Source organism: Passer domesticus, chromosome 33, assembly GCF_036417665.1.
Source record: "Passer domesticus isolate bPasDom1 chromosome 33, bPasDom1.hap1, whole genome shotgun sequence".
Taxonomy (NCBI): Eukaryota; Metazoa; Chordata; class Aves; order Passeriformes; family Passeridae; genus Passer; species Passer domesticus.
This window is the reverse complement of record NC_087506.1, coordinates 2869555-2881245: the sequence shown is the minus strand read 5'-3', so window position 1 is coordinate 2881245 and position 11691 is coordinate 2869555. Positions and strand designations below refer to the sequence as shown.

The following is an 11691-nucleotide window of genomic DNA, read 5'->3' as shown; positions in this document are numbered from 1 at the left end:
CAATCACAAGTACAATTAAGTCTTTCTACATGGGAATCCTCCAGAAACTGTGCCACCCCTGATATTAGAAGAGCCAATCTGAGGATGCTCTGAACCCAGCTGAGAGGGATTCCATGACAGGCATCCATGGAGAGCACAGGGGCTGGGAATGCTGGAAGTTTTCAAGAATAGCATCCTGAAAGCACGGCAGGGCTCCATCCGTGCACAGCATCATCAGGAAGAGGGCAGAACTGATGGAGAAGGAAGACTCGCTCACCATATGATGATCGACAAGTCTCGTCTTTATTCCCAAATCGCCAATTATTATACACCTTCTAATTAGCTCATGCATATTGCAAAATCCCAGCTCACCGTTGGCTAATTAGTTATCAGCTATCTACGTGCTGTTTTGGTATAACTACTTACTACTTTCCCAGGCTGTTTGGCTTTACCACCTGTGTCTGTGCATTTCTTCATCCGTGGGCCAAGGACACAGTTTAATTGGAATGGCAACTCCCCTCATTCTCTATCTCCGTCAAATTAATCTCACAGTGACCTTTAGCTCGGAGCTAGCTTGTTACAAAGCTCCCAACATTTCCCCCGTTTTCTTTTTGGGCCAGAAGTGTTGTTTTCCAAGCCCTTCCCATCATCTGACTCACTATTCTTTGTACGCAATTAAGCAAGCATGGTAATGCAAGCATTAGCAATACTATTACACCTAATATCCCTATAGCATACATTGCTGCTCTATTCTGCAATACTGCATGACTTACACTTTGTACATCTTGAGACAGCATGTCCAATATCTGTCTGTCTTCTTTGCTTGTTGAATGGTCAACGTTTCTCTTGCTCTTGATAGAGTTACACATTCTTCATTGAAATCCTTCTGGACTTTGCACCTGTTAAAACACAAACAAATCCCACGTCCCTGCAGGACTGAAGAATCTTCTCAAAATCCTGGAGGTGAAGAATGGGTCCTGGTTTCATTTTGCAATGTTACATAGAGAAATGTTAAGATAAGAGTAATTAGGAATCAATTTAGATAATACACACAATCAACAACACATACAAGATCAGAAAATTACTAAACACTACAACACTGAACTTTTATCCCAGAGTCTGCGACAGCTGATAAACCTTAAAATGACAGAGAATTGGAGAAATCATGTCCGGATTCATGTTTCCCCCAACTCCCTCTGAAAATGGCTCAGCTATCATAGATGGTCAAATCGCCAAGTCAAAAGGACTTGAATACTTTTTGATGCAGAAAACATCTGGGTTGATTGTCAGTCATTCCATCCAAATAGAGCTAGAGCTTGGCCAGAGCCCGAACTCTAATTGGTGAGTGTCACTTAACACATTTTTTAAACAGGACTTTTTAAAAACAACTGTTATAAACAAGAAACCTTAGGGTTACAAACTAATCAAACTATCAAACAATTGAATCTTTCTGAAGTTTCTGTCAAGACAGAGATTTTCCAAACACAGCAAACTTCTTGAATTCTCTGCTGGAGTATTCCTGTAATAATAATTAAAAGAACCACAAAACTGGCAATTTGGATAAAAACTTTCAGAAACATCTAAATAGTTAGGAAATAAAAGACAGGATCTTGAAGAGACACGTGTCTTGCAGGTGATCACACAAAAACAATAGAAAAACACATGAAAGCTGGCTGTAAATACTACAACAATACCTTAATAATAATTCTTATCACAAAAATCAGAGAATTCACATAATGTAATCAACTTATCAACAGCAAGTGTTCAAGGAAGTTAAGACAACCCCTTTTCTAAGCATTCATGTAATATTAACAACAATCACTATCAGCATTACTTACAAAAACTAAAAATAACAAAGGTTATAAACTTAATATAAATAATTCTTAAAACTTTGAATCATTGGGGAATCGACTGATGACCCCATAACAGGGTCTGATTGACCTTTTCCAAATGCTCTGTCTTCCAAGACACCTTGGGTAATTGAATCTTTACTAATACTTTCATCTTTACATGACATTTTGTTTCCCTGGGAATAATTTTTTACAATAAAAGCAGTTCCTCTGGCATATTGTTACACTGAGATTTCTTACTGATTGACAACAATCATTAACTGAAGGATAACAGGCTGGTAAAGCCGGACAGTTTGCATAGATATTTAAAAACAAAACTGAGAAAGATGACAGATAATTTTAAACACAAATAATTTCACTTAAAATAAGGACAGTACAAAAACAATTAGCACATTTACATCCATTTATCTAATGCCATCTCTTAATGAATAGAAGAGAGCAAAGACCATAAAGACTATAGTATACAGAAATACTACAGTTTAAATCTTCTCACATGTAGTCCAAACAGAAACTAGGAAGTTTACTTAGACTCTGCCCCCCTAAAAGGTTGCTCCCGCCTCAGGCAAGGGAAAGGCAATGAAGTCATCAAACTTAAAGCTATCAAACCCAAATACTCAATCACTTTTAGAAAAGCAAACACATTTTCAAAAAAACTGGTAAACTAACTGTAAAGCCTGTGGAACAGTTGGGTGAAATGCCCCGTATAACATCTGCTGCATGATGAAGCACTGTGTGAATTTGCAGAAGTTTTCCATCCTGATCTTGAAGAAAATTCCTGACCTGTTTTTTCTCAGACACTTGTTTGAATTGCTGTGATGGGCTGGCTGCTGTGGTTGCCAGGAAGCTGTGACAGGGCGGTGCCCTGAGGAATGTCTGCCCGCGCCCGTCTCCGCCTGCTTGGGCACAGCTTCAGCCTGGGCCACTTCGGGGGTGTGGAAAGGAATGCCCTCGCCCGGACCCGCGCAGCCGCGATCTCCTTTGGGGTCCGCTCCGCCTGGATCTCCGCTCGGGCTGGTTCCCCCTGGCTCTGCGCCAACACCCGCAGCCTGCGGGAGCATGTCCCACACCGCTGGTGCTTTTGTGCGCTTGCAAAAAGTGAAAAAGCCCTCCCAGCTCCAGCTTTCGGGTTTCGCGTTACTGGTGTGCGTCCGCTGCCGCTACCACCGGCACTGCGCTTAACGCTGCCGCGTATTCGGCCCCCGCGTCTCGCCTTGGCTGGCCCGGCCCCGGCTGGCACTTCCCTCGCGATCTGTGCTCTTTCCCTACGGACAGCTGCCGTGCGAGTTTTTGTCACCGTGCGTGTCACTGGACCCGCGGTGTGCGTAACCGCCGCCGGCACCAAGCATGTCGCCTCTGCAGCGCTCGGTCCGCTCCGCCGCTGCACCGCTGGGACCGCCGCCAGCACCGAGCATGCCGCCGCCACCATACGCGTTCTCGCCGCCACGTCCGCCCCGGGCTCTCCCGCGGCCCCTGTCGCTTTCCTGGTCCCGAACTTACGCCACTCTGTTAATTCATGTACTATATAAGGATTTTGAGAAACTCCTTGTGCATACTCGTAAGCTAACAACTGTGGGAGCTCTTTCTGCAAGTCTATGTCCTTAATCTGCTGCTTTTTTAAAAAGCAAGTAAATAAATCATATGCTGCTTGCCTTTCCATTTCTAATCAGCGCTGTTGCAAGGCTTTCAGACTCCGGAAGCACGTAGGCTGGGACTATCTATATAGCTCCCAGGGCCGCGAACTCTCAGTGGTTCGTTTACCGTCCCACCCCTTGCTTCAGAGGGACCCGCTCCTACTTCCCGATCCGTGGCAGCCGTGTCCGTCCGTAGTCGTCTTACGGGTTCACGTCGGGGTCAGCCATTTGATGGAGAAGGAAGACTCATTCACCAGATGATGATCTACAAGTCTCGTCTTTATTCCCGAATCACCAATTATTATACACCCTTTAATTAGCTCATGCATAGTGCAAAATCCCAGCTCACCATTGGCTAATTAGTTATCAGCTATCTATGTGCTGTTTTGGTGTAACTATCACTACTTTTCCCAAGCTGTTTTGCTTTACCACCTGTTTCTGTGCATTTCTTCATCTGTGGGCCAAGGACACAGTTTAATTGGAATGGCAACTCCCCTCATTCTCTATCTCAGTCAAATTAATCTCACAGTGACCTTTAGCTCGGAGCTAGCTTGTTACAAAGCTCCCAACAACTATTGATATTGCCAATGCATTTTTCTCCACTCCGCTGGCAGCAGAATGCAGGCCACAGTTTGCCTTCACCTGGAGAAGCTCCAAAACATCTGCACTATATTGATGACATCATTGTATGGGGGAAGACAGCACAAGAAGTGTTTGAGAAAGGAGAGAAAATCATCCAGATTCTTCTGAAAGCTGGCTTTGCCATCAAGAAGAGCAAAGTCAAGGGACCTGCTCAAGAGATCCAGTTTCTGGGAGTGAAGTGGCAAGACGGACGACGTCAGATTCCCACTGGTGTCATCAACAAGATCACAGCAATGTCTCCACCATCCAACAAGAAGGAAACACAAGCTTTCCTAGGTGCCATAGGTTTTTGGAGAATGCACATTCCTGAGTACAGTCAGTTCGTGAGCCCTCTCTATCTAGTCACCCGTAAGAAGAACATTTTCCGCTGGAGCCCTGAGCAGCAACAAGCCTTCGTCCAGATTAAGCAGGAGATCGCTCACGCGGTAACCCTTGGCCCAGTCAGGACAGGACCAGATGTGAAGAATGTACTCTACTCTGCAGCCGGGAACCATGGTTTGTCCTGGAGCCTGTGGCAGAAGGTGCCTGGGGAGACTCGAGGCCAACCACTAAGATTTTGGAGTCGAAGATAAGAGGGTCTGAAGCCAACCATATTCCAACAGAGAAGGAAATTTTAGCAGCCTATGAAGGAGTCCAAGCTGCCTCAGAGGTAATAGGCACCAAAGCACAACTCCTCCTGGCACCCCGACTACCAGTACTGGGGTGGATGTTCAAAGCAAAGGTTCCCTCTACCCACCATGCCACCAGTGCTACATGGAGTAAGTGGATTGCTCTCATAACACAGCGCGCCCGTATTGGAAAGCTGAATTGCCCTGGGATTCTGGAAATAATTCCAAACTGGGCAGAAGGTGAAAACTTCAGTCTCACTGATGAAGAGGAACAAGAAGTGACACGTGCTGAAGAAGCTCCACCATATAACCAACTGCCAGCGGAAGAAACACAATATGCTCTTTTTACAGATGGTTCCTGTCGCATGGTAGGAATGAATCGGTAGTGGAAAGCAGCTTTATGGAGCCCCACATGACAGGTTGCAGAGGCCACTGAAGGAGAAGGTGGATCAAGCCAACTTGCTGAACTCAAAGCTGTTCAACTGGCCTTGGACATTGCTGAAAGAGAGAGGTGGCCAAAGCTCTACCTCTACACTGATTCATGGATGGCAGCCAACGCTCTGTGGGGATGGCTGGAGAGGTGGAAAGAGGCTAATTGGCAGCGTAGAGGAAAACCAGTTTGGGCTGTTGAAGAGTGGAAAGACATCGCTACCAGGGTAGGGAGGCTACCTGTGAAGGTCCGCCATGTAGATGCCCATGTCCCCAAGAGCAGAGCCAATGAGGAGCACAAAAACAATGAGCAGACAGACCAGGCTGCAAAGATAGGCGTGTCCAAGATAGACCTAGACTGGGAGCACAAGGGAGAGTTATGCCTAGCTCGAGGGGCCCATGATGCCTCAGGTCATCAGGGCAGAGAGATGCCACCTATAAGTGGGCACGAGACTGAGGGGTGGATTTAACCATGGACAGTATTTCTCAGGTTATCCATGACTGTGAGACGTGTGCTGCCATCAAACAGGCCAAGAGGGTGAAGCCCCTATGGTATGGTGGGCAGTGGTCCAAGTACAAGTATGGCGAGGCCTGGCAGATTGACTACATCACACTGCCCCAGACACGCCAAGGCAAGCGCTACGTGCTCACAATGGTAGAAGCCACCACAGGGTGGTTGGAGACCTATCCTGTGCCTCATGCTACTGCCCGTAACACCATCCTGTGTCTTGAAAAGCAAGTCCTGTGGAGACATGGTACCCCTGAGAGGACTGAGTCAGACAACGGGACTCATTTCAAGAACAGCCTTATCAGCACCTGGGCCAGAGAACATGGCATTGAGTGCGTGTACCGTATTCCCTACCATGCACCAGCTTCGGGCAAAGTGGAAAGGTACAATGGGCTGCTAAAAAGCACCTTAAAAGCCTTAGGTGGGGGGATCTTTCAAAAATTGGGAGCAGCATCTGGCAAAGGCCACCTGGTTAGTTAATACCTGAGGCTCTACTAACCAAGTGGGCCCTGCCCAATCTGAGCCTTTGCACAGTATAGATGGAAACAAAGTCCCAGTGGTACATGTCAGGGGTTTGTTAGGGAAGACAGTTTGGATCAATCCTGCCTCGAGTACAGACAAACCCATTTGCGGGGTTGTTTTTGCTCAGGGACCAGGTTGCACATGGTGGATAATGCAAAAAGATGGAAGAACACAATGTGTACCTCAGGGAGATCTGATTGTTGGGTGAGAACCATGTATAAATATCACTGTTTGATGAATGTTGCCACCATTGTCTGTGTATAGCTGTATATTAGATGTATAATGTATGTGTTTGTAGACTTAAAATATATGTTAGTTTTAGTAGTAAGGTGACGATATGGGGATAAGGGGTGGAATGTCCTGGGTTGACTATATGACGCTTTAATCCCCAATCGTCTTGTTCTCTTTATACTGAAGAATAATTTTTACACCTTTAAGACTCTCTTCCAGACAGTGAAGAGGGCAGGAAAGAAGCACACAGTTTGTTTTCAGACTGCTCTCACTCCTCCACATTCCTGCTCCTGGACTGTGTTGTCTGCGGATGGACAGACAGCCGGACAGAGCTCCTTTTTTCCCTTTTTCTTGCTTTTAGTTAGTTTTAGCTAGCTGAGGCAAAGAAGTTCTCCGGATTGTGATTTTTTTCCTTTTTTCTTGGACCTGTTCAAGCCTGCTCTGCACTGAACACCCAGAAGAGCACCGGCAGCTCCACCTGTGGCCCCTGGCCGGGCCTGGGCAGCAGCATTTCCAGCACCAGAGAGACTGATCAGAGACTGAGTGAGCCGAGCTGCAACCCGGGGAGGGGACTGTTCTGAGTTTGCTTTCCTTGGATCAGTGAGAAGTTTTATTGCTTAATATTGTTTGGTTTCTATTGTTTAATAAACAGGTTTCTTTCCATTTTTCTGCAAGGAGATATTTTCTCCCGAACTGGTTGGAGGGGGGAGGGGCAATTGAGTCTGCTTTTGTAGAGAAGCCCCTTTGGGGGTTATCTCCCAAACTTGCCCTAAACCAGGACAAATACAGTTAGTGGCGCCCAACGCGTGGCTTGAGAAAATGGAAAAAAACCTTTTATTGATTGTAGATGTCCCTGTCCATGATGTCCACTGGTCCTGGAAGAAAAGCAAGTGCCACGGTCGGCAGACACTGGCACAGCAGCAGGACTCTGCTACCAGAACTGAGCCTGGCTGGGTCTGGGATGGAGCTTGTGCGGAGCAAAGCAGGCACAGGACAGGCTGTGGATGGCCACCAGAATGCAGTGCCCTGGGTACAATGTCCCTGAGCAGGGAGCACCCAGCCCAGCCCCAGCCTGGCAGCAGGAGACCCACTCTGCCTGTCCTGCTGCTGGCATTGGTCTTCAGCCCAAGATCACGGCCTTTTCCTCACCTTTTCAATCAATGTTCATGTCCTCAATGGACTCTTCCATACCCACTTCCATCTTCTCTTCCACAACCTCCTCCACCTCCATCTCCTCCTCCCCAGTGTCTTCTCCCTCCGTCTCCATGTCCTCCTCTCTATCAATCTCTGTATCCACCTCCATCTCCTCCTCTCTGTCTGGGACAGCCTGCAGAGGCAGCAAATCCTCAGAGTGGGCTTCCTGTCCCACTCCATCCCCACAGAGCTCCAGCCCACCCGGGCAGGTGCGGGGTGTCCACCTCCATGGAATGGCACCATACCTTCCTCAGGACAAATGGGAGCATCCTGCAGGGCTGGATGATGAAATCCAGGCACTCAGGAGCTGTCAGGAATGATTGGGGTATCGGGGGGATAAGAAGAGTGAAAGGCGAGGGCAGGAGCAAGGTGTAGAGCGTGTCAACACAGCGGCCAACGGTTGTATTGTGCCCTTTGCTGGGCGCTGGACGTTCCAGCTGGAGCGTGGGCTGTGACATCACAGTTCCCAGGCTCCATCTGAAGTGGACAGTGGAGACCATGGAATGATGGAGTCCCTGAATGGTTGGGCTTGGAAGGGAGCCTGAAGAAACATCTTGTTCCCAGCTGAGCAATCTTCCCCCAGAGCGTGCTGCTCAGAGCCCTGTTCCCAAGGATGGGGCATGCACAGCCTCTGTGCACAGCCTGGGCCAGTGCCCCACCACCCCCAGTGGAAAAGAGCAGCTTCCTTAGATGCGGCTTCAATCAACCTGCTGCAGCTGAAAGCCATCCCCCTTGTCCTGTCAGCACAGGCCCTGCTGAACACTCTGTCCCCTTCTTTCCTGTGGGAGCCTTCCAGTCCTGCACAGCCACAGGGAGGCCTCCCAGTGTCTCCTCTCTCCAGGCTGAGCATCCCCAGCCCCACTTGCCCAGCAGTCAGTCACATCAGGGCCTGTCAAGGCTGAAGGGTAGCAAATAGCATCAGGAACTGAGAGATGCAAGCTTTAGACCCAGCTTTGTCTCTAAATGTACAAAATTAATAACAGTGGATGGGAAGATGGTGGGACACTGGTTCTGTTCTAACTGGTGATTTATTTTTCTTCTTTTCTGTCATGCTGACCCAGGTTTTTCTGTTTGAAAGGAAGCTTGGCACAATGTCCATTGTCTTCTCCATTTGTGAAACACCAAGCGGAGTCTGGGCAGGCTGATACGCAGAGCAAAACCTGAAAATATACTAGTGATCCTGAGCCTAGGGGATGCAGCTACACCCAGCCAAAAGGAATTTCTGAAAAGATGATCCTGGTTTACATTATCTTGAGTTTGGCTTTGCCAACTTCACCAGTCAGTTGTGAAAATGCAAACAAAAAACTCAAGCCAAATCAGACAAAAACCCAAACAAACAAACAAACAAACCCATGCAGCAAACCAATCAAACAAATAGATAAAAAACCCCAAATAAAACCAAAGGAAATGAGGAGTTAATATTAGTAGTGAGAATAGCACAGCAGGCAAATGGTTGCTTCCCACAGGATCGTCATCAAAAGCCACATAGAACAGCTGCTCCAAAATATACCCAAGAGGAGAAAAAGAAAAAGTGATCCATGGCAACTTTGGGGGCAGCTCCACATTCAGGTGAAGGATGCGCACACAGTGGTACAGATCCAGCATTGCCCACTCTCCAGGCTGCTCTTTGCTCCTGATGAAAGACCCTTGCAGGACTGTGGCCCCTCTCAGTGCAGTGTCAGTCACTGCCAGAGCTCTCAGCTGAGCCACTGGCATTTCCAGAGCGACATCCAGGCACAATCCTGCTACCTGCTGAGCACCTGTGGAAGATCCTGAGCATCGTCATGCCTAGCAGCACAAAACAGCTCAGGATTTCTCTGAACTGCTTTTCAGGAGAGGTTTCCATATCCCCGTGAGATCTGTTCATCCCTCAACACGTCTGTCTTGGTGTACAACGATGCATTTGGGTTCCTCCCTTCCTCCTGTGTGCCAGTGAGAAACCATCCATGGGAATGGAGGATGTTGTGTGCAGGGCAATGTATTCCTGGCTTGCCATTTTGCTTCACTGTCACTCAGCTGAACATGGTCCCTATCTAAGAAGGACTTTGGAGAAATGGGTAGGAATTTTGGCTCTGAGAGGAGCAGAAAGCACATTTTCTAGACCACATTGCCAGCAGATGCCGTTTCCCTGGCAGAACAGTGATTGCCACTCATCTTCCTGGGAAGAATGTCAAGACCCATTCAGAGATCCCAGGTTCAGCTGGCCTTTGGCTTTGTCTGTCTCATTTCACACATCCACTTTCAAGGGCCATTAGAAGAGGCACATGTCTGCCTTGCTCCCCAGAAGTGCTGTAGTTATTCCCAGGAAAAAAAAAAAAAAAAAAAAAAAAAAAAAAAAAATTGGCTGTGCTGTGGTGTGGTAGAAATCCCATCACAACTGTGACTCTGTGAGCAAAGACAGCCGGTGCTTTTTGGGGCTGTAACAGCTGAGAGTGTGGCAGAGCAGGTTTGATATTCTTTTTAGACTCCTGAAAACATTGTTCCCAAAACAATCTTTCTCTCCTGTCTTTTGTCATCAACTGTGGAACAGAGGAAATGGAAGGGATCAGAGGTTTGTTTAAATTTGCGCTTATTTTTAATTCTTCAAATAGTGTCAGCTCGATGCGTGATACTTTAGAAATTGGATGAGTAGCACCTGTTTCATCCCAGCAGAGGGGTGGGATTGAAGACTTCCACCAACAGAAACACTGGATGTGCAAGAGCTCAGTTTTCCACCCCTCACACAAGTAACTTGCTGTACTATTTTCAGCATCCTCAGCCAGATCGATTAAAATACTGCTCCAAACAACAACAGAATGAAAATCTTCCACCAAATGGGGAAAAGGAAGAAAAGTGGGCCGCAGCCCTTTCTTCAGAGCTTGTGTTGATTTTGCCAAGTCAGATGCAAACAAGGTTTGCCATATTTCTTTCCTAGAAAAATGCAGCTCTTGAATAGAAATCTATCTCTGAGGCTGCTAAGTTGAGTGCGATTTTAGAGCTGGGAGGAGCAAAACAGGTTCCAGAGAAGCTGTGGTTGTGTCACCTTTGGAAGTGTTCAGGGCCAGGTTGGATGGGGCTTGGAGCAACCTTGTTAGCGGAAGGTGTCCTGGGTCTGGTGAGTCCCTGAAAAGAAACTTTTGGTTTTCCTGAAATGCTGCCTTTGCAAGGGGAGGTCACAACTACCCCACCTAATTTGAAATGCCCTGAGCAGAACCCAACTGTGTTTTCTCACAGGTGAGGAGGGATTTTCACTTGTATTTTATGGGGGATTTTGACAGGGCAGAGCAAGAGCAGCTGAATGGGTTTGACATGCAAAGAGGGCCAGTGTGGCAGCAGCTTAATTCCATGGAGCTTTTCCTTCTGTGATCCTGTACAACCTGAGGCAGCACTCTGGGGCTCTTGAACCTGGCAGCTGGGCAAGTTAATCATTGGAACAAGTGATAAATTAAGCTGCTCCACTCTCTTGAGCATGGGTGTGATGAGCCTTAAGTAAACCTGTGAGCACTTGTCAGGATGGGAGCTTGTTCTTTGCCAGGGAGGAGGGAGAAAATATTGCTTGGAGTAAATAAAGCAACTCTGCTTCCCCTGGAAGAGGAAAAGAAGGAATTAAATATGTGAATGCTGCATGGAGTCATTTGCACAAGGCTATATCTTGTCTGCTATGCAGGAATGTTCTCAATAAACCCTGCTTCTCCTGACCATTATTTTTCTGGGTTTCCACCACATGATACAAGAGACTCTCAATAGACCCCTGTCTCCCCACCCCCCAGCGCCGCGTCCTCCCACAGAGGGTGTTCCACGAGATCGACCCCAGAGCCTGACACGGGGACGGGGGGCCGAGGCCCTGGGGGGTGGGACAGGGGGACAGGGACCCCTGGCAGTGTCCCTGTACCCCCAGGGCCAGAGCCTGGGCAGGGCTCCTTCACCCTGTTACAAACGAGGGCTTGAGAGCACTGAAAAAATCCCAGGAAAGATATCAGCAAAAAACATATTTGATATTAAGTGAGAGCACCACAAAAATTCCTCGGCAAGAGTTACTCTGCTCCTGACTGGACACTTCAGGCACACAGAGGAAACAATCCAACAACAAAACCAAACCAAACCAAACCCAGGCAATC

The 11691-nt window shown here is 47.6% G+C and overlaps 2 long non-coding RNA genes across 3 annotated transcripts; one reads left to right on the top strand and one right to left on the bottom strand.

Annotated features, from left to right (window-relative positions):
* Positions 1–263: 263 nt before the first annotated feature.
* Positions 264–7983, bottom strand: LOC135288503 (uncharacterized). 2 transcript variants are annotated; one of them, XR_010351569.1, is made up of 3 exons: positions 7840–7983; positions 7550–7727; positions 264–878 (listed from the first exon to the last, which is right to left on the bottom strand). It is a non-coding gene; the product is annotated as an uncharacterized LOC135288503 (long non-coding RNA). The 2 variants fall into 2 exon arrangements; XR_010351570.1 differs by lacking the exon at positions 264–878 and adding an exon at positions 6681–7275.
* A 118-nt stretch (positions 7984–8101) lies between these two features.
* LOC135288516 (uncharacterized) lies at positions 8102–11277 on the top strand. The gene is made up of 2 exons (XR_010351584.1): positions 8102–8559; positions 8656–11277. It is a non-coding gene; the product is annotated as an uncharacterized LOC135288516 (long non-coding RNA).
* Positions 11278–11691: the final 414 nt, after the last annotated feature.